Source organism: Canis lupus, chromosome 7, assembly GCF_003254725.2.
Source record: "Canis lupus dingo isolate Sandy chromosome 7, ASM325472v2, whole genome shotgun sequence".
In the NCBI taxonomy this organism is placed as follows: Eukaryota; Metazoa; Chordata; class Mammalia; order Carnivora; family Canidae; genus Canis; species Canis lupus.
In genome coordinates this window covers 76769081-76792509 of record NC_064249.1, presented here as the reverse complement: position 1 = coordinate 76792509, position 23429 = coordinate 76769081, and positions in this window count along the sequence as shown.

The following is a 23429-nucleotide window of genomic DNA, read 5'->3' as shown; positions in this document are numbered from 1 at the left end:
TGCTAAAATTTTATTTAGACCACCTAATTTTGTCCTAATATACCAATGGAGATAGTGATCACAGTCATACAATACCCAGAGCTCAAAAATCAGAGTTCCAGCATAGAACTTCAAATTATAATTTCCAGATTTTACATGATCCTAGAACAATTAAAACCATGCACACATTCACACACACACACACAACCTATTTCTGGAAGAGGCACACTTTACACACCCACCTAATGCCTTTCCCTCTAAGCCTGTTCTTCTCTTCCAGAAGGTTCTACTATGACCTGATCTGAGGGAGTCAGAGCAGTTAGAGTCCTCAGGTTGGGATGCAAGTTTCCATAGCCACTTGGGATGTTAGAAAAATTCCCCTTTAGTCTCACCTTTCAAACCTGATTCACAAAGAACAGATTCCATTATAACTTGACCCTGCATGCAACTGAAATCAAATATGCCAACATTCCAAAATGGATGAGCTTCTATTTTAAGTGTCAAAACTATGTGATTGTCAGTGGGTATTTTATCTTATTTGGAACCACAGGATAAGAAGAATTGGTGTAAACTAGTCTGTTTTGCAAACGGTTGTGTAAATTACTTGTTAGCAATTACTTTATTTATTAGAGAAGCTTGAGGTTTCTAGAGCAGTACAAAGAATTCCCATATACTTCCTCTCATCTCCCCCCAGTTTCCTGTACTATTAACAAATTATTAGTGTGGTACATTTGTCACAATTGGCAAATCAATATTAATACATAATTGTTAAATAAAGACCATAGTTTAGGGACTCCTAACTAGAGTTAGGGACTCAGCGGTTGAGCGTTTGCCTTGAGCTCAGGGAGTTATCCCGTGATCTGGGACCAAGTCCCGCATTGGGCTCCCTGCAGGGAGTCTGCTTCTCCCTCTGCCTGTGTCTCTGCCTCTCTCTCTCTGTATCTCTCATGAATAAATAAATAAAATATTTTTAAAAAAGACCATAGTTAATATTGCCACACATTCAATGTTACAGTTACATGGGTTTTGCCAAATGTATATGGTCATATAACCACTATTATGGTATCAAACAGGATAACTTACTCACCCTAGAAATCCACCTACTCATTCCTCTGTTTCTTCCCAAAACTGCTGTAAACCACTGATGTTTTTACTGTCTCTATAGTTTTGCCTTTTTCCAGAATGTCATATAGTTGCATTCATATAGTTAAATCTTTGATTTCTTCCATCAGAGTTTTTATTGTTTTCTTCATATAGATCTTACACATATTATGTTAGATCTTTCTTTAAGAACTTGATTTTTTCGGTGCTAATGTAAATGGTATTGTGTTTTTATTTTTTTTAAGATTGATTTATTTATGAGAGAGAGAGAGAGAGCAGTGGGTGAGGGGCAGGGAAAGGGAAAGAGAATCTCAAGCAGACTCCATGCCGAGTGCAGAGCCACAGGACTTGATCTCACAACCCTGAGATCACAATCTAAGCAGAAACCAAGAGTCAGATACTTAACTGACTACACCACTCAGGTTCCCTAGTGTATTGTGTTTTTAAATTCAATTCTAGATGCTCATTTCCTATAGACAGGAAAGCAACTGATTTTTATACACCACTTGGTCATGGTATATAATCCTTTTAATATGTTGCTTAATTCACTTTGCTAGTATATTGTTGAGGATTTTTGCATCAATGCTTATAAGGGATATTGGTCTGAAAATGTTCTTTTCTTGCATGTCTTTGGCTTTGTTATCAAGGCAATGCTAGACTCATAGAGTAAGTTAGGAAATATTTCCTCCCTTCACTTTTTTTGGGAAAATTTGAGAAGGATTGGTGTTAATTCTTCTTTAAATATTTGGCAGAGTTCACCAATGAAGCCATTAGATCTGGCTTTTCTTTGTCAAGAGATTTTTTTATTACTGATTCAATCTCCTTACTAATTACAGGTCTATTCAGATGGGTTGTTTAGCCTTGCATCCTGCTAACTTCCTATAATCACTTATTAGTTCCAAGAGTATTTTCATTGATTCCTTTGGATTTTCTACATAGACATTAATGTCACCCTTTTCAATGTTTTGTTGTATTTGTGGAAAACTGAGAAGCCAGGCCTACTCACCCAATTGCTACAGCCACCTATGATGCTAGTTACCATCATACTACTAGATGGTACTAGATGGTACCATCATACTACTAGATGCAGTCTGGTATCAGTGATGTGTTAGCTCTTTCAGCCATTAACACATTTGGTTAAAGGCAGTGAACTAGGGAAAAGATATTTCAGAAAAGGAGGGACAATTTGAACATGGTACAGAGTACAGAGAGGAATATTCGTGTGTATGATCAATTGTGGCTTCCTGGAAATTGTTTAGTGTGAGGATAGGAGTGGGGAAAGGGAGGAGATTATACCAAGAAGGGATATAAGAGACTACAAAGAAGGAAAGATGAGAGATGGTGGAAAGAAAGTTTAATATTTCACAGTAGCCGAATTTGTGAATAGTAAACATTTGCACATGGTTCTACAAAATTCTGGGTTCCTACTCTTCCTTTATAAAATTAAATTGAATAGCCACTGCACCACAGTTCTTTAATATCTGTGATATAAATCAGAAAAATTATCCAAAATTTGAAAATAACATTTTAGAAAGTGGAAGTCATGACTTTTAATGTCTCTTGGCATGATAACCAGGCAAGGATTGTATCCAGTATTGCACATAGTACAAATCTTTGTTTCCAGCTGATTCAATGTCCTGGGATTAGTCAAATTTCATTTTAACTTGTACATTGTTTTATAAATATATATTAACTTCTATCCAGTAGAACACATAACTCCAAGGGTTTGTTACCCCATGGAAATTAATTAGTTTTGTATCTAACCAACCAAGTATTCTTATCCTTTAAACAACTTAGCTTCTCAAATGTTCCTTTAGTGGGTCATGGCATCTTACAGTTTCCCTCAAATCTTAGTCATTTCAGGCTGCTACAAGAATACCATAGACTGGGCGATTTCAACAGCAAAGCTTTATTTCTGATAGCTCTGGAGACTGGGAGTCCAACATGAGGCTACTAGCATGGTCAGGTTCTGGTGAGGGTCTGCTTCCTGGGTTCCCCATATAGGAAAGAGAGACAGAGACAGAGAAAGAAAGGTGTAAGAAAGAAAGCTTTCTTTTGTCTCTTTGTATAAGGACACTAATCCCATCCTGAAGACTCCATCGTCATGATGCAGTCACCTCTCAAATGCCCCACGTGCAAATAATATCACACCTGAGCTTTGGATTTCAACATGCGAATTTGGGGATGATGCACACATTCAGTCCACAAAGCTCATTATTTAGTAAGTTAAATAAAATCTTTGATACATATACTCCTTTTATATCTACATGAAAGTCATGATTTTACTCTTTTGAAACTTGAACTGTTTTGAAGGTCCATGAAGAGGCCCAGGTAGACTCACTTGACTGAGCCAAGTGAACTGTGCCCAAACTTAGACCAGGCCTATGAAATGGACAGCATGGCTTAAGCCCAGATATCTTTTCTTGGCTTCCCGAATAAATCCAAAATAACAACAGAAATTTTTCTTCACTGACTTACTTTCTATTTGTTTTTTCCCTTTCTAATAATCTTGCTTTGCTTTGGTTTTGTTTCTGGTTCATATATGGCTGCTAAGTTATTCCCATTGGTAGCAGCAATGTTGGAGGATTTGGTTTTATGGTTTTACTATATGATACTGTCGGATGGATGATGTAGATATACTTCCTATTGAGTGAGAGATGATAAAGAATGCAGTCTGTTCATCTTTCTTCCTCTACCTATCTATTTGTGTGCTCAAATCAATCAAGAATTTCGTGCTTGCTTGAAAAAGCTCTTATTTGAGATTTGAACAGGTGAGATTTTGTGTTTCTACATTTTTAACCTGTGGCTGAAGGTGTAGAAGTAAAACTATAACCTTTCTATATATGTCTGTGTGTCTGTAATATGGGAAGGTCTTTGATTATCACGTCATGAGTGTGAAATATTTTCTTACTATCTGAAATATTTTCTTACCACCATAATCTTCTATTATGAGGTCTCTTAAAGGATTTCTGTTCTGATTGGTTAATAAAGATAAATAAGCACTTATATAAATGTAATAATTCCAAATATCACACAAATTAAACAGAATTTCTAATACTTCAGATGTGATATACTTTTAGGAAAATACACATTTTTGTAAAAACTGTTGCTTCAGAAATGTCTTAACATATCCAAGTTTATATAATTAAGATGAATCTTTGGAAAAAGCAGTCTGGTTTAATAATTTTGGCTTAAGAAAGAAAAACACAGCTACACGTTTTTTCTCTGCTTGATGTTAACTAGAATACAGGTGTATTCTTCATAATACTTACACTTGTTTTATGTTGAATCTTCCAACCTTTTATATTGGCTTATTGATCAAAAAGCAGTCACTGCTGTTACTTCGTGTTTTAGACTATGGAAAACATAAATTTGTATTCAAGTAAATTAAATCATTATTCTAGAAAACATTGTCAATCAATAATAATTAAGTTTTGTAAAATGGAAGTTCAAATAGTCTGAAATCTTTAGATTACTTAACTCGATTTAATATTAAATTAATGTAATTACTAACTAATCTTTCTATGCCTAGACAATTTCTGAGTAAACTCAAATCCTGAGACCTTACTAAGCCTAAGTTAAAATTACATACTTTTACTTCTTATTTTCATATGCTATAATGTCACATTAATAAAGCTATTCATTTGGCCACTTTGAAAAGGAAGAAAAAAGATGTGTTTCCTTATATGTATTTGTTGCTGAAATATTGACACATGACAGATAGTTCTTAATTTTCTACCTCTCAGATTTATCTTATAATAAAAGTTCATTACTTTGATTAAAAGTTATGACAAATACAGGTAGGTGGGACTTTACTATAAGCAATGGTAATAGAAATACAACTGAAGGTCAGAGATACATTCTTTTTTGATCTGTTCTGATTTGGCAAACTAAAAGGAGAGGAGAAGAGTAGTGTCTATAAGTGTCTGGTTATTTCAGAAATATATCTGAGGGAGTATAGAAAGTTGCAGAGGATTTGTTGAAAGGAAATTTTTGTTTGCTTGATTTATAATAGTGAGTCTATAATAGTGAGTCTGAAAGATGAAATAAAATGTATTAAAATTTTGACAAAGTTGGCTTATTTTGATGGATTTACTCATAGAGGAAAAAGAACCTTGTGAAACTTTCACTGTGAAATATGTGATATTAAAACTTGAACTTGGCTTCTCTCTATTGAGATGATTGATTTAGCTTAGAATTCGTTAAAGAGATTTTTTTTTAACCTTTCCTGAAACCTACTTGATTGGAAAGATTCCATATTTCTCTAGAATAATTTTTGGTTTACTTATGGTCCTGATGAGTATTAGCCAGTTTTGTGTCTAAGCCAGGGATCTTATCCTTCTATAAATGCCTTTTGAACTAGTCATGGCATCTTACTGGACCCCTCATTAGTCAATGAGTAAAATAAAATCTTGACCGGTACTTATTTCACATTTGCCTGAGAGTCATGCTTTTATAATTTTGAAAATTATACTTTAACATTTATTACTAATAAGGAATTAATATCAATAAAGAATAATTAAATCCTGATTTTCTTTATAAGGAATGGGTCACGACTGAGCCTGTTTTGAGACATATTGGGAGCTTAACAGAGCCAGGCTGTTCCAGTAGCTCCCACAGGGGCTGACTAGGCTTGCACGTGGATTGTGGAAATGAGAACAAGTAGGGAGAAACCTATAGATTGACAGCTTTGGCAGAGACACAGGTGTCCCACAGACAGCCATCCCCACAGTGAATGAAGTCAGTGAGGAAAAAGATAACTAGTCAAATGACAGCAAAGACAAACTGCGTTAAAGGTCATATACACTCCCAAGGTTCCCAGACCAGCTCAAATGAATTTTATAGGGGTTGGAGTCTTTTAATTAGTATGCAAGAGAAATGTCATTTTATTGGTGTAGTGGTGACCCTAACTTATACTCAGATCAATGTAGCCTAAAGAGGTCTAAAGTTAACAAGATTTCACAATCAATTCCTCGATATGAATTAAACAAAATGTACCAGAGGTTCTAGGAAGAGCAGTAGTCTAAGAACTAGGACTTAGTTTGAGCTTCACCTCTCAGTAGCTACAAGGTTTAGGCAAGGTTTCCTGAGACCTGGTTAACGAAATGGAGCTATCTTCCCTTATGGCATTATAAGGTTGTCATAAGGGTTACCCAGGTGTACATTTATTTGTCACATCTATCCATGTGACATAAAAGCCAGTACTTACATTGCACTTAGTATGAGCTAAGACTATTCTAAATGCTCTGTGTACACAACTCATTTCATCTGCACAGTTATCCTAAGAGAATGTAACAGTATTGTCACCATGTTATGGAAGAAGGGACTTGCTCAAGCTCATGTGTTTTATCTTGATGGAATCAGGATTTGAATTCAAGCAGTCTGTCTACAGCTCTCATTTCATTGTGCTGTGTTTGACAATGGAAGCTCCTTACCCTTTTGCAAAGGCCTATGCAAATGTAGAAAGTATTATTTTTTCTACCTTCCAAGAACTCATAATCAAATGGAGGTAGTAGAGTCGGAAATACATATAACCTGGGGCATGACATCACAAAGAAAATCAAATTGACTGACCCTACCAACATATTCTTATCAACAAGGTTTTGTTAATTTTTGTTTTCTGCCATTGGTTTTATGATAATATGCTTTACCTTTTTTTCCAAATATAAAGTTGCATAAAATTGAGTGCACTTTTTCTTTCTGTCTGTCTTTTTAAGAAGATTTATTTATTCATGAGAGAGAGAGAGAGAGAGAGAGAGAGAGAGGCAGAGGGATAAGCAGGCTCCATGCAGGAAGCCCAACGTGGGACTTGATCCCGGGACTCTGGGATCACGCCCTGAGCCAAAGGCAGATGCTCAACCACTGAGCCACCCAGGCATCCCATGAATGTGCTTTTTTGAAAGATGCATGCCCCATAGAGATTCTAATGAGTATCCCTGGGAGAGGAGCAACCCACTCCTCTGCTCATGCAGAGAAGCAGACCTTCATATCATATGTTGATATGTAGTTTCAGGGGTGGGCAGAGAAGAAGAGGAAGCAGCAATCTGAAATATTTCAGAGTAAATAACAGCTTTGCATTTGTAAAAGACACATGCCCAGTTCTACCTATGGCACTAGGCACTAAAATTAGACATTTTTTAGAAAGTTTTAAAAAAAGAGAGAGATGCATGCACTTTTGCAAATGGTCTCCAGATGGGAACATTGGCACTCAAAGACAGACTGCACACTTGGCATAGAACCAATTCTTTGAGGCTAGCATTGATGTTGGCCAGGCTTTCATGGGGCATACACATCAGCCTAGTGCCACTGGATGAGATCCAGAAATGTAGATTACTCCAGTCAGCCTGCCACATGCATGCCCATCGATGGTCGCAGCTCTGGAAGGTAAGGACTGACAGGACTTCCATGAACTTGCTACCAAGGATGCTACTTTAAGGACCATCTAATATGATGGCTTTCATTTCTATGTTTACAATTTTAGCTTTTTTTAGTCAATTCTCTGCATCCCTGCTTTTGTGATACCTAAATCATAAATAATGACCTTTCTCTTGTAAATGAGTTTAAAAGACACTCAAATATTACTTCTCTCACAGGGTTAGGAGTCCTTGTCCTTCATCTGCATTCTCAATGCTTCTGCTTCCTCTACTCCTACAACCATGTTCAAGACTAGTCAAAATCTTAGGTGGGAAGTGCCAAAGGAGCTTGATGGAGAGTTAGGTCACTTAGAATATGAGTTCTTCCATGGTCTTGGGACACAGGTCTTAAAATCAGGTCTTTGCCTTTGCAATGGCTGAAAGTGTCTTTTGTTCATCTATACTCTTGTTTACTGGTCTTCTGGACATCACCACTCCCATCACAAGTGCATCTATGGCCCAACTATCTTCCATCAAATTCCTCCAAAACCAGCTGCCTAGGCTCATGAGCTTTGGCTTTCTCTAGTTTCCATACTCTGTCCTTTCCTCATCTGTGGGAAGGACTGTCCTGATGGGTTCCCTTGCACTCTCTGGGATTGGGTCTATGGCTTCCTTGGCCTTGAGATCGGAGCTTCACTTGCTTTCAACTTTGGCAGTGGAAGGAGCTCCTGAACTGGGCTCTAGTCAAGGACTTAGCATCCTCTTTAACTCTAACCACACCATGGCTACTATATCCCATGATATGATTCAACTAGATATAAAATATTACTTGATATTTTAAGTTCTTACAACCTCATCATAATTTCATCATAAAATTGATTATAAATTATTATTAAAAGAGTCAGTTCCTATCAGAAAAAGATCTAATCCTGCCTCATGTGGTTTGTATAAAAAAAAAGCTGCCAGTGCTACTGGCACAAAAACAGACACATAGATCAATGGAACAGAATAGAGAATCCAGAAGTGGACCCTCAACTTTATGGTCAACTAATATTCGACAAAGGAGGAAAGACTATCCACTGGGAAAATGGACAGTCTCTTCAATAAATGGTGCTGGGAAAATTGGACATCCACATGCAGAAAAATAAAACTAGACCACTCTCTTGCACCATACACAAAGATAAACTCAAAATGGATGAAAATGTGAGACAAAGATTCCAACAAAATCCTAGAGGAGAACACAGGCAACACCCTTTTTGAACTTGGCCACAGTAACTTCTTGCAAGATACATCCACGAAGGCAAGAGAAACAAAAGTAAAAATGAACTATTGGGACTTCATCAAGATAAGAAGCTTTTGCACAGCAAAGGATACAGTCAACAAAACTCAAAGACAACCTACAGAATGGGAGAAGATATTTGCAAATGACGTATCAGATAAAGGGCTAGTTTCCAAGATCTATAAAGAACTTATTAAACTCAACAGCAAAGAAACAAACAATCCAATCATGAAATGGGCAAAAGACATGAACAGAAATCTCACAGAGGAAGACATAGACATGGCCAACATGCACATGAGAAAATGCTCCGCATCACTTGCCATCAGGGAAATACAAATCAAAACCACAATGAGATATTACCTCATGCCAATGAGAATGGGGAAAACTAACAAGGCAGGAAACCACAAATGTTGGAGAGGATGCGGAGAAAGGGGAACCCTCCTGCACTGTTGGTGGGAATGTGAACTGGTGCAGCCACTCTGGAAAACTGTGTGGAGGGTCCTCAAAGAGTTAAAAATAGACCTGCCCTACGACCCAGCAATTGCACTGCTGGGGATTTACCCCAAACATTCAGATGCAATGAAACACCGGGACACCTGCACCCCGATGTTTCTAGCAGCAATGGCCACGATAGCCAAACTGTGGAAAGAGCCTTGGTGTCCATCGAAAGATGAATGGATAAAGAAGATGTGGTCTATGTATACAATGGAATATTCCTCAGCCATTAGAAACGACAAATACCCACCATTTGCTTCAACGTGGATGGAACTGGAGGGTATTATGCTGAGTGAAGTAAGTCAATCGGAGAAGGACAAACACTATATGTTCTCATTCATTTGGGGAATATAAGTAATAGTGAAAGGGAATATAAGGGAAGGGAGAAGAAATGAGTGGGAAATATCAGAAAGGGAGACAGAACATAAAGACTTCTAACTCTGGGAAACGAACTAAGGGTGATGGAAGGGGAGGAAGGCGGGGGGTGGGGGTGACTGGGTGATGGGCACTGAGGGGGACACTAGATGGGATGAGCACTGGGTGTTATTCTATATGTTGGCAAATTGAACACCAGTAAAAAATAAATTTATAAAAAAAAACAAGCTGCCATTATTGAACTTGAAACATTTTTACTGTTTGATCTATTGTTTGTGCTATAGATGAGGATTTCAGACCATTTCTTACTCTCTTCCTAGAGTTCTTGTTTCCCTGGGAACACTTCATGAATAATGGTGTGGTAAATACCAGGGCAGCTGGGGCTCACATTTCAGATTCTATTATTTTCTTCCAACCTGATAGAAGATGTTACTCTTTTCATGATTCATGGACATAGGGAATATTTTATTCTAAGTATTTGACTTCCCAGAACTGCTGTAGCCCATACCACCAACCACTAAAAATCCTACTGAGGAGGGTACATGCTGAACAGAGAACCTTACTGGCAACATTGTTCATGACAACCTGTGTTGAGATCAGAAACCTCATAGTTCTCTGTCTGAAGATGACATCTGGGAAGTGAACATTTTCTCTAGTTGTGCAAGCCATATCTTCCCACTTCTTTATTTTCTACCTCATTTAAATAAGATTGGATTTTTAGAAATATTTTTGCTATTTCCTTTTAGAAATGAATATTGGCCTGTTTTTTAAAAATTAAAATAACTTAGAAGTACATAAAAAAATAAAAATTAACTATAACCCACATTCACAGATGATTACTACTCATAGTTTGATACATGTTTTTTCTACAATTTTTCTATATATCAGTTTATAAACTACTCTATCTTTTGTCAAAAGCTTTTCATTGTGCGTTTTCCATTGAACTGTTTCTTTCTTTGATTACTATATTTATAGCAATGTTATTTGTTAGGGATAAGTTTTATTGGTCATGTATATTTTAAATATTATCCATCTTTTTCTTTGAACTTTGTGGTGTGTTTTGTTTGCCTAAAAGAATTTTAAAATATTTACAGAGTCAAATCTACTGTTCATAATTTTTCTGGCTCTGGCTTTCCTGGCATATAAGGAAAATTCTTTTCTACTCAAAATGTTATGAAAATATTTATGCTGCATTTTAACCGTTTTATTGAGATATAACTCACATAACATACAATTTACCCAACTAAGCATGTAATGCAATAGTTTTTAGTATATGTAGAGAGTTGTGTAACATCACCACAAGCTAATGTTAGACTATATTCATCACTCCAAAACAAAACCCTAGACCCCTTAGTGAATTCCCCATTCCTCCACCCTTCTAACGCAAGGCAACCACCATCTACTTTCTGCTTCTGTCGATGTGCTCATTCTGCACCATTCAATATAAGTGAAAACATATAACATATGATGTTTTGTGACTGGCTTCTTTCACTTCGCATCATATTTTCCAGGTTTTTTCACGTTGCGGCATCTGCTGGTACTTCATTCCTTATTATTATCAAATAATACTGCATCAAGTGGATATTCAACATTTTATGAATTCACTGATTGAAGGATATTTGATTAATGATTTATTTATTATGAATAATTCTGCCAATGGCATTTGTGTACATGTTTTCATGTGAAAGTATGTTTTCATTTCTGTTGGGTATATACATAGAAGTGGAATCTCTGGATCATAAGAAAGCTATATTTACTATTTTGAGGAATGGCCAAACTGTTTTCCAAACCAACTATATCATTTTACATTCCCAACAGCAAGATATGAGGGTTCAAATTTCTCTTCTCCAACGTTGTGACTGTCTTTTTGATTACAGTCATCCCAGTGGGTGTGAGATGGTATTTTGCGGTTTTTCTTTGCTTTTCCCTAATGACTAGTGGTGTTGAATATCTTTTCATGTACTTATTGGCCAGTCTCAGATCTTCTTTGCAGAAATGTCTTTTCAGATTCGTTGCCCTTTTTTGCTTTTTCCAGAATGTCATAAAGAAGGATCAAATGATGTGCAGTCTTTTTAGATTGGCTTCTTTCCCTTTGTTTTTTTTTTTTATAAGATTTTATTTATTTATTCATGAGACACACACACACAGAGAGAGAGAGAGAGAGAGAGAGAGAGAGAATGGCAGAGGGAGAAGCAGGCTCCATGCAGGGAGCCTGACGTGGGACTCAATCCTGGGTCTCCAGGATCACACCCTGGGCTGAAGTCAGCGCTAAACCACTGAGCCACCAAGGCTGCCTGGCTTCTTTCCCTTTGTAACATGCACTTTAACACTCCTCCATAGCTTGATAGCTCATTTCTTTTCATTGCCATTGTATACAGGTACCAGATTGTTTTACCATTCACCTGTTAAAGGACATTTTGGCTACTTCCAGTTTTCAATCATAAGTAAAGCTGTTAGCATTTTCTTGAAGATATTTTGCATCTATGTTCATGACAGACATTATTCTCTAGTTTTCCTTTCTTGTAGTATCTTCATCTGATTTCAATATTGCGATATTACTGGTCTCCTAGAATGAGTTAAGAAGTGTTCCTTCTGGACATATTTTTCTCAAAGAGACTAGAAAATTGTTATCATTTCTTCCTAAAGCATTTGGCAGAATTCACCAGTGCAACCATCTGAGCCTTATGCTTTGTTTAGTGGGAGAATTATTTATTCAATGTCTTTAATAGAAGCTTATTCAGATTATCTATTAATCTTCATGTGTTTTGTTGGCTGTGTGTCTTATTAAATTGTTTCATTTCATCTAAATGATCAAATTTGTGAGCTTGGAGTCATTCATTGTATTTATTATATTTTAATGCCCATAGGATCAACAGTAATGATCTCTCATTTATGATATCAATAATTTGTATTTTCTCTACATTTTTTTCTTGTTAATCTAGCTGGAGGTTTACCAATTTATTGATAGTTTCAAATAACCAACTTTTGGTTTTGTTGGTTTTCTATATTATTTTCCTGTTTTCAGTTTCCACAATTTCTGCTTTACTTTTTATTATTTGTTTCTTCTAACGGTTTAGGTAGGCTTAAATTGCTCTCATCTCTCTAGTTCTCTAAGATGAAAGCTTAGAGTATTAATTTTAGATAATTCTTCTTTGTTAATATATACATCTAATACTATAAATTTCCCCCTAAGTATTGTTGCCACTGTATCTCACAGATATTATGAGTAGTATTTTTATTTTATTTATTCAAAACATTAAATATTTTCTCTTTAGATTTCTTCTTTGACCCATGTGTTATTTAAAAGTGTGTCGATTAGTTATCATATCTTTTGGGATTTTCTAGTTACCTCTCTATTTCTGATTGCTGGTTTAAGTCCATTGTGGCCTAAGAACATACTTTGTATGATTTATATTCTTTTAAATGTGTTAAGGTGTGTCGTATGGCCCAGAATGTGATCTTTCTTGGTGATTGTTCCATGTGAGCTTGAGCAGAATGTAGTCAGATAAATAACCTACAAATATCAATTAAATCACGATTGTTGGATGATGGCTGTCAAGTTTAACTGTATTCCATGCCCATCAATTTAAGGACCACTCTGCTGACACACTCCGCTTTTTCACCTGTTCTTTTCTTCCCTCCTACCAGCTAAAATCCCATCCCTGGATATGTTTCTACCTAAATGTTAGCAGTGAATTATTGCTAAGAGATTACAACACAGAACACTGCTACTACCATGAATTCATGATCTCCAGCCTCAAATAGGAACAAGTACTAGTTATAAGTCTCCCTAATAACTGTTTCCAATTCTCCAGAAACTAATTAAATGTTTTCTTCAAGCTTCTCAATTTCCTAGTACTTTCCCCTCTCACTCTCACTGAGTAGATAAAGTAGTGTTACCATATGAGCATGGCTCTAACCTCTCTACTCACAAAGCACAAATCTATCTTCACCAGATGCCTCTAGGGAACACAATTTCGGTGAATGATACTACTACCTAGTTGCTTGAGCCCAACATTTCAGGATCACTCTTAATTTCTTCTGTCTCCTTCCTCTCCACCCCAATCCCTCATCTAGTCTACACCAGCATTTTACTTTCTTGTTCCCCTTCTCTCCTAACCCTGTGATCACTCCTCATTCTAAGCTCTTCTTTCTGTTACTCACACAAGTGTTGAAATGGTCCATTCTCTAGACCTTAACCAAAGAGTCTTTAAAATGCAAATATAATTGTCAGCACTCTCTTCTTATCACAAGCCCTCATACACCCCCACCCCCATCTCCCACTTCTACACACACACATCAGAGATTTTCCATTTCTCTTAGAGTAAACCTTGAAATCTCTATTCTGACCTCCTGGGCCCACAGCTGGGTCCTTCCTACTCTTCAGCCTTATCTTTCCCCATGCCCCTCACTCCTCCACATTACATCCACATTTTCTTTTTCAGTTCCTCAGACATATCTGTTCCCTTGCCACAGGACTTCCATGACTTTGTGCTTGGCAAACTAACCACTTCCTCCTTTTATCTCCTCCACCCCACTCCTCCTTTTCCACCATTCCCCAGGGAAACCCATCATGTATGTACTTACAGCCCTGCCTGACTTCCTTTCAGCCCTTCCCTCTGTTGTAATTTTACATTCATTTGAGTGGTCAGGTGATTACATTTTTTCTTCTCTTCTTGTGACAGGGACCATGATTGTTTTTGTCCTTTGAATTTCCTGTGCTTGTCACATTAGAAACAACCAGCAATCACTGGTAAAATGACTCAGTGAATCAATTCTAGGTTTCAGCAGGGCTGAAGTAGCCTAGTGCCTCTGCTGCTCCATTTTGGGTCACTAATATGGTTCTATGATAGAGCTGTGGCATATCCCAGGGTTTTCTTCCATCCTGATATGCCTAAGCCAGTTTTAAATATGCCCCTCACTCCTTGTCAGAAGGTGGTTGTCATCATTACATCATCATTCCTTTTACTGAGGAATGCAGAGTACTGTGCTAAGTACTCTGTAGGTACCATTTATTTAAGGCCTATAGAAATACTATGGATTGGGCTCTATTTTTATCCCTAGTTTTTTTTCTTTTTTAGGAAACTGAGGTGCAAAAGGTCAAATTTTCCCCAAATATCACACTCTAGCAGAGCTGTGATTTGAAGTCTGGTTTTGAGAGCCTTTATGCTATTGTACCTATTTTCCTTAGAAGATGGTAGGCCAAAAATTATAAGAACAGTAGACTTTTGTGAGGAAAAAAAGAAAACACAGTGTAAATAATTTTAAAAAGCTATCTTTACAGATATATATCTGATGATACTAGGGGTTCTACAAAAGGATTTTTGCAACAGTAAGAACTAACCTGTGTACAAATAATTCATTTGATTCTGGCAACAATTTATGAAGTTTTTTCCTTTCTGAAACAATAGATGAACAAATAGAGAAAATTGCTTCCCAAGGTCAGTGAGTTCTATGATATCTATGATAGCAAGGGAATAATATTCCTGAATCTACTTTTTTGTGTCCAACGGAACAGTTGCTTTCCACACTCCCCATGCTGCCTTCCTACCTTAACAATAGTGACTTATATTTTAAAATTTTCCAAGGATGTTCCTGGTTTTTTTTTAATATACTGTTTGCATCAGGTTTTATTAGAGATTCTCATGATACATTTTTTGAGGATATAATCACTTGTGTTATTAGCCATGATTTTCATGGCTCACTGTCCTTCTTGTCTTTCAGCCTCTGCCAACATTGGATTTAGTTGAGAGAAGAGGTCACCCAAATGACCCTCCAGAGGCCCAATCTTTCCAAGACGTCTGTCCTCTGTTCCTCAGAGAGGCTATAAAACAACACTCGAATGCCAAAGAGATTTTGGCATCTTTCTCAGTACTTAATAACACACAGGCTGCCCACTATTCCTTGACTCTTATCTTTTTTTTCCTGGGAAAAACTCAGCTATTTTGCTCAGTGATGTGAAGCTATGATTCAAGAGAGGGTGGGAGATACAGTTAATATATTCTAAGAAATGTAAAACAGTGAAGATTTTGGTGAGATCTCCCCTCAACATCTATTTGTATAATATTGTGAACATGATGGGACATTTGAGAAGTCCATTGCTTGTTCTGTGAATTTTGAAAAACAATTTTTATTAATTTATATGTTAACGTGGAATAATTTTCCCTTGGACTGAACGATATAGTTTGGTGATCTCAGGATGAGGTGTAAGGGCTTGTTGTATGACTGCCAAGAGGTGTAGTAAGTGACCCTTGTTCCAATTCCACAGCATAGAGAGCAGGAATGTATTTGGATCTGGCTGTGTTAGGCTGGCAAGCTGACTGATAGATGAAAGGTTAGGTCATGCTTGCTTGTATGCTAATGACCATATTGCAAATTATGCATCTCTGAGATTAATGAAGCACATCTGGCCCAGGTAGATTGGTCTTTGGCCTGTGTCCATGTAGGACTAATTCAGGATAAAAGATGTAAAGGAGATCCTGTTACATTTGTCAGTCATACAAAAACAAAAGTGATATAGTGGACCTGATTCAGAAGACCTTGATTCTTAATTAGACTCTGTCAATTACAAGCTGTGGGTTACTAGTAACATTATATAATTACCTGGAGCCTCATTCCTTACCCTACTTTACCGATAGGGAGTAATAAGTGGAACAATACATTTGAAAGTAACAAGTAACTTAAAAAGTATAAGAAAAAAAGAGATGGGGATCCCTGGGTGGCTCAGCAGTTGAGCATCTGCCTTCAGCCCAGGGCGTGATCCTGGAGTCCCGGGATCGAGTCCCACATTGGGCTCCCTGCATGGAGCCTGCTTCTCCCTCTGCCTATGTCTCTGCCTCTCTCTCTCACACACATGAATAAATAAATAAAATCTTAAAAAAAAAGAGATGAAAGGCTCTACAAAGTATCATTCAACAAATTATAATTATTCCATCTTTCCAGATATGTGCACAGGTACCAAACAAAGCCTATAACCTATCTTGTCTTTTTAAATTATTAATAATCTATTTGCCAAGTAACATATGAATCCAATTATTTTGGTACAAGATTTCAGCATTGCAGATCCCACTAAAGTTCCTTTGACCACCATCTTCCATGCCAGTCCTCTCCCCACAACCATGCAGTCTCATCACACCTTTTCTTTGAAAGCTACAAACAATGGTGTGTTCTTGACTTAATAAGTAGATATGGCACCCCAATAATACTTTGTATTAATTTATTATTTTAACATAATTATCAAATTGCAAATTCTCTCCTACTTTCCTTTTCTATACAATAAAGTATCTATCTCCAAGGTCATAAAGATTCATCTCATTATGTTGATGTGTTTTCCATAATAGGTATATATCACATTCATCTTGTATTTTATTGCTGTTTGGGTTTGGTTATTTTGATTATTTTTTGACTCCTTACCCTTAAAAACTATGTCACAATCATATCTTTATATATGTCCTTTTGCATGTGTGTATTTCTCCAGATTAGATACAGACAAGAGGAAAATCAGAGCCAGAAGATGTACATGTAAATGATGGAATACTACTCAGAATAAGAAATAATGAAATCTTGTCATTTGCAACAACATGAATGGAGCTAGAGAGTGTTATGCTAAGTGAAATAAGTCATACAGAGAAAGGTAAATACCATATGATTTCACTGATGTGTGGAATCTAAAAAAAGAAAAAAAGAAATACACACACAAACACACACAAACCAGAAGCAGTGTCATAAAGACAGAACAAACTGGTTGTTGCCAGAAGAGAGGGAAGCGGAGAAATGGGCAAAATAGTTAAAGAAGATGAAAAGATACAAACTTCCAGTTATAAAATAAGCAAGTTTTGGGGTTTAAAAGTTCAGCATAGGGAAATAGAGTCAATGATATTGTACTAACTTTGTATGGTGATGGATGGCGACTGCACTCATCATGGTGAGCACTGCATCGTGTATGGAATTACTGCATCACTATATTGTACACCTGAAACTAGTATACCATTTATGTTAACTGCAGTAAAAAATTAAAAATAAATATACAAACAGAAACTGCTAAATTCATTTGGAGGGTGCCAAATTATATGTTCATCAACAATGTGTCAAAACCACCAATTTCTCCACATCCTAAATGCATCAAAGTGTCAAAGTCTTTAGTTATTCCAATATGGTAGGTGAAAAAAAACAGAATCTTCTTGTTACCTTAGTACTGTTGATTCATAAGTTGAACATACTCTATTTTGTTTATTATTTATTTTGTTTCTTAAGTAGACTTCTTTTAAAAATTTTTTAAATTTAAACTTAATTTAGTTAACATATAGTATATTATTAGTTTCAGGGGTAGAATTTAGTGATTCATTATTTGCATGTAGCACCCAGTGCTCATTACATCACATGCCCTCCTAATGCCCATCACCAAGTTACCTCATCCCCGCACCCCCATCTCCTCCAGCAACCTTATATGCTTCCTAGAGTTAAGAATCTCTTATGGTTTTCCTCCCTCTCTGTTTTCATCATACTTTTCCTTTCCTTCCCGTATGCTCATCTGTTTTGTTTCTTAAATTCCACACAGGAATGGAATCATATGGTATTTGTCTTTCTCTGACTGATTTATTTCACTTAGCATAATATCCTCTGGTTCCATCCATGTCATTGCAAATGGCAAGATTTCATTCTTTCTGATGGCTAATATTCCATTGTGTATATAGACCACATCTTCTTGATCCATTCATCTGTCAAGGGACACCGAGGCTCCTTCCACAGTTTGGCTATTGTGGACATTGCTACTGTAAACATTGGGATGCAGGTGCCCCTCAAATCACTGTGTTTGCATCCTTTGGATAAATACATAGCAGTGCAATTGCTAGGTCATAGAGTAGCTCTACTTTTAACTTTTTGAGGAGCCTCCATACTGTTTTCCAGAGTGACTGCACCAGTTTTCATTCCCACCAACAGGATAAGAGGGTTCCCCAAGTAGACTTCTTTATATACATAAGCCATATGTATTCCAAGATTATTTACCTTTATTTTAAGTTGAATGTAGATATCCCTTATATAATCCAATACAAATATTTTGTCTGTTGTCCATATTATTCTCACTAGTACTCTGTTTTTTTGCACTACTTTCTCTTTGTGTTGAACTAAATTAAGATTAACACTTGGCAAAATTGTGAAACAGGTACAATCATTAGATATGTTTTTCTTAAAAATCTCTTTCCTGGTTTAATAGAAATAGTGCATGAAAAAGCAGTACTTTGTTACTTATGTACACACTATGGGAAACCCCAGAAATGGCACTTTATGATAAAGACCTGTTGACCTCAAATTTCTGGTTTGCTGGTATCATTTATCAAAGAGTGTGCACAATGTGGGTCATTTAAATGTCTTTTCTTCTCTAAAATCCAGGGATGGAAATTATAATATGTACTCCATTCAAACTGATTTAAAGAATGTAGCTGAGCTTGATTGTTTAGGACAACATTTACAGCACACAAATAAATTATAATAATGTGGTTTTTAAAAGTGCTGAAGTCCTAGAAAAGTGATTGGCCTTTAATTGCTCTCATATATTGAGAGAAGGGGTTCGGTGGGATATACTAAATGGACTTTTGACTTAAATAAATGGAAAAAATGGTCTAAACACAGTCTATAAGTGGTAAAATGTTGGTAAAATGGCAGCTTCCATGTGGAAGCACTCTGTCAATGAAAAGTAGCATGTAGTTGGTGATTATCAGCACTCTGTGCATCTGAATCAACCAGGATGCTTTTTAAAACACAGATTCTGTAGTCCACTCTTGAAGATTCTACTTCAGTGGCTCATGTTTAGAACACAGGCAGATAACTACCTTTGTCAAAAGTGATAATCTCTGACTCTAGTGAAGGCTTCTATCCCAACATTCTAGCCACCTACCTTCTGATTATTATCATATGATTATTCCATTGGTGAATGAAATCAAATTCCTACCTTTCTGTCCAGACCTATCTTTCTTATTAAAAGCCCTGTTTTGCTGGGACACCCGCACCCCGATGTTTCTAGCAGCAATGTCCACAATAGCCAAACTGTGGAAGGAGCCTCGGTGTCCATCGACAGATGAATGGATAAAGAAGCTGTGGTCTATGTATACAATGGAATATTACTCAGCCATTAGAAACGACAAATACCCACCATTTGCTTCAATGTGGAGGGACCTGGAGGGTATTATGCTGAGTGAAATAAGTCAATCAGAAAAGGACAAACATTATATGGTCTCATTCATTTGGGGAATATAAAAATTAGTGAAAGGGAATAAAGAGAAAGGAGAGAAAATGAGTGAAAATATCAGTGAGGGTGAGAAAACATGAGAGACATTTAACTCTGGGAAATGAATAAGGGGTGTGGAAGGGGAGGTGGGTGGGGGGTTGGGGTGACTGGGTGACGGGCACTGAGGGGGGCACTTGGCGGGATGAACACTGGGTGTTATGCTATATGTTGGCAAATTTAACTCAAATAAAATTTTTTTTTAAATAAAATAAAAACCCTGTTTTCTTCCAGCCATTCAGACATGAAATCTTGGATCACTCCTGACTTATTGTACCCTGCCCTGTCATCTGATCAGTTTCCAGGTCCCACTGATAAGACTGTCATAACAACTATCACATCTACTCCTTTGTCTACTACTGCCATCATCATTAACATCCTCAAAGTCATGCATTAGATGATCTTAGCACATCACATCCACTGCAAGATCCCTTCTTAAAAGCTCAATTACAATCATTTCACTTTCCTGCTCTAAAATTTCCATCAGTTTCACATAGTCTACATTTGAACAAGAAAGTACAAGTTCTTTGGTCTAATGCTTGAGATTTGCTGCAATATCTTTCAGAAGTCCTCTCTGACCTTCTATTTCTCTACCCCTTTATATATGTCCTATAGTTAAGTTGTACTGTGTGTTGTCCTCAGAGTCTATGCTTGCCATCACCATGATTGTGCTCACACTGCTCTTTCTCCCATACTACATGACCAGCCTACCTACCCTGGAAGGAACATGTCTCCTGCAATCTCCCATCTGTGTGCATTCGTCAGTCTCCGAGACAGACTATAAGCCCCACAAAATCAGGGACTGTGTCTGTTTTCCATACCAGTAGGCTTCCAGAATGTGAAGACAAGAGGGTTTTTTTTAATGGCTTTATCTTAGTCATATTTCTTTTACTTTCTTTACAACCATAAAAAATATCCATCTTGTTACTTTATTATCATCAGCCAAGGGTTTCTTCTGTAGCCCCTCAGAAGAGGAGAAATGGAGGCAAAAGTAAGCACTAATTTCTGAGGTGGTAGTGAGCATCACAGCTACCATCTAATGTTTATTCCACTCTCTTCTCCACGGAGTATCAGTAATGTGGTTCCAATAAGTCACTTTGGCTCTAGGAGTGAGTCTGATTGGTAATCTTATTCTCATCAATGATTGTTTGAAAATAAACATATTACCCAATTCTAGTCAGTGGGTATGAGAAGTGGTTTGATGGAGGCTTTGGGGGAAGTTCTTTCTAGACACAAACCAAGCTCCTGCTTCCACCTCAATGGGGCAGTCCATGAACAAGGAAGCATGAGGAACCAATTTGCTGTTATTATGACCATGAAAGAGGACAGATAGGTGATGTGAGGCCATGATTGACAAAACTGACCCCAGCAGAAAGCACCTTGGTCCCAGGTAGCATTACTGAACCAGTGCATCAACCAACTCTGAAATTCAATTTGCCTCTGGACTTCCTAGTTAAATTTAAAGAAGTTTACACTGGGTTTCTGTCACCTTCTGAAAATGTTCTGTATGAAAAAAAAGAGTGGATATATTCCTTTATAATTGAGGTTGGGGCAGCCACTAGGCTCTGTATGTTATGGAAGGTAGAAATTGGGATTCCATTGTAGACAGACACCTACAACCCACTCTTAAGGATCTACTCAAGCTGTCTGTCCTATCTTGCTTGTGTTAATTATCTGTTTTTATGAGCTGTTTTGGGAGGAACATAGGAAACTTACAAACTATAAGCAGGTGATAACTTTCAATTGCTAAGATGGATGCCAAGGGACCAAGCAATTCAGATACATACTTTTATAACTAATACAATCTGAATATTTGAGCTAATACTATTACCACCAATTCATACTTTAAATTGAAGTAGCATTGTAAACTTGACATCAAGAGTTTTTATAACCTTTGTCTAATTTCCTCCAAATTTGTTACTTGAAAATTATACAAATTTTATACTAAGTGCATGTTTCCTGTCAATCTGAGCCTATTGATAGTGATGTTGTCACATAAGAATGCCTGAGGCACTCACCTGGGCCAGTACGTCTTATTGCGGGGAGCCCCAACAAACATGTCCTCAACCAGAGCCAATGTTGGGGCTGGGTTGGCACAATCATTGGGGAACTTTGATCATGAAGGTTTATTACTCAGTTCTAAAGGATGCCTGGGGCCATACCACAAGGTCATAAGTAGAGAGAGAGAGAGAGAGAGAGAGAGAGAGAGAGAGAGAACAAGCCTACCTGGGCTCTGTCTTAATTGGGGTAAAGAGTGGGGTGCCTGGGTTTCATAGGTTCATTTCATTTTTGATCTGCAAATTTAAAATATTACAGTAGGGCAGCCCTGGTGGCTCAGCGGTTTAGCGCTGCCTTCACCCCAGGGCCTGATCCTGGAGACCCAGGATCAAGTCCCATGTCAGGCTCACTCCATGGAGCCTGCTTCTCCCTCTGCCCGTGTCTCTGCCTCTCATTCTCACTCTCTCCCTCTGTCTCTCAGGAATAAATAAATAAAATATTTTTTAAAAATATCACAGTAGGAATTAGACCATGGGAAGTAAGATGAGAAGTCACTCACTCAAGTGGTCTGTTATCAAGATTACCCAAGGCTTTCCAAAAAGGGAATTTCAAAAAAAAAGGGAATTTCATGGGTGGGGCTGGCCTCATTCCCTATCCAGTTTTTCAGTGAGTAGCTATGTTGCACAGCTTGCAATATATTTCTTTGGGATGGAGGACTTGACAATCAAAAGCGCCTATGGTAGAGTGAATAATGATCCAGTCAACATTTCCAAATGTTGGCTCTGAACACTAACTAAGTTTGCAGCTTTAGAAGCATGTCTCACAGAAGTTCTTCAAAATAAAGATGTTCAAACCTTATCCAAGACTCTCAAATCAGCATTTTTGAAGGTTTACCCGGTTTTCTGGATTTTTCAATGCTCCATGAGTGATTCTGATGTATGAGTGGGTAGATGGATAAATAAATATATGGTTCTCCACCAAATTCATTGAACTACAATAGATTCTAGTATCTTTCTTAGAAGCACTTGGCTGTTTAGCCCTTCAATGCCAGTGTTGTTATTATTGCTATTTTCTTTATTAAACATTAAACCTCTTCAGGTTAGTAATTTTGAGATATCATGCTGATCTTTGCAACTTGCATAGCGCCTTCCACACACTAGGTGGAAAAAGGATATGCACAAGGATCTATACCATTTCTTTTGGTATAATTCAAAAGTTTCTTGTCAGCTCGAAGTAAAAAGTATGGGTAGTGCTGATTGCTCTTATCTCCCCCCAATCTTAACATAACACAGCCTGTCTTCCTAATCATACGTGTCACATGCAACAGAGGCAGGCGAATGGTAGTCCTAACCTGCTAGCATAGAGCTTGGGTCAAGAGGCAAATGAAGTCAAAGCTAGGACAATGGTGAGCTTCCTGGAATGTTTCTAGTTGGAGCTGGTGGAGAGAGAGATTTCTCTCTTCCTGGGCCTGAATATGTTAGAGGAATGTGCATTTACAATTGTTTGTGGTGCATTGCCTGCTGTCTGGAGAGGGTTTATCATTTGCAGTCAGGATAGGGAAGCTATC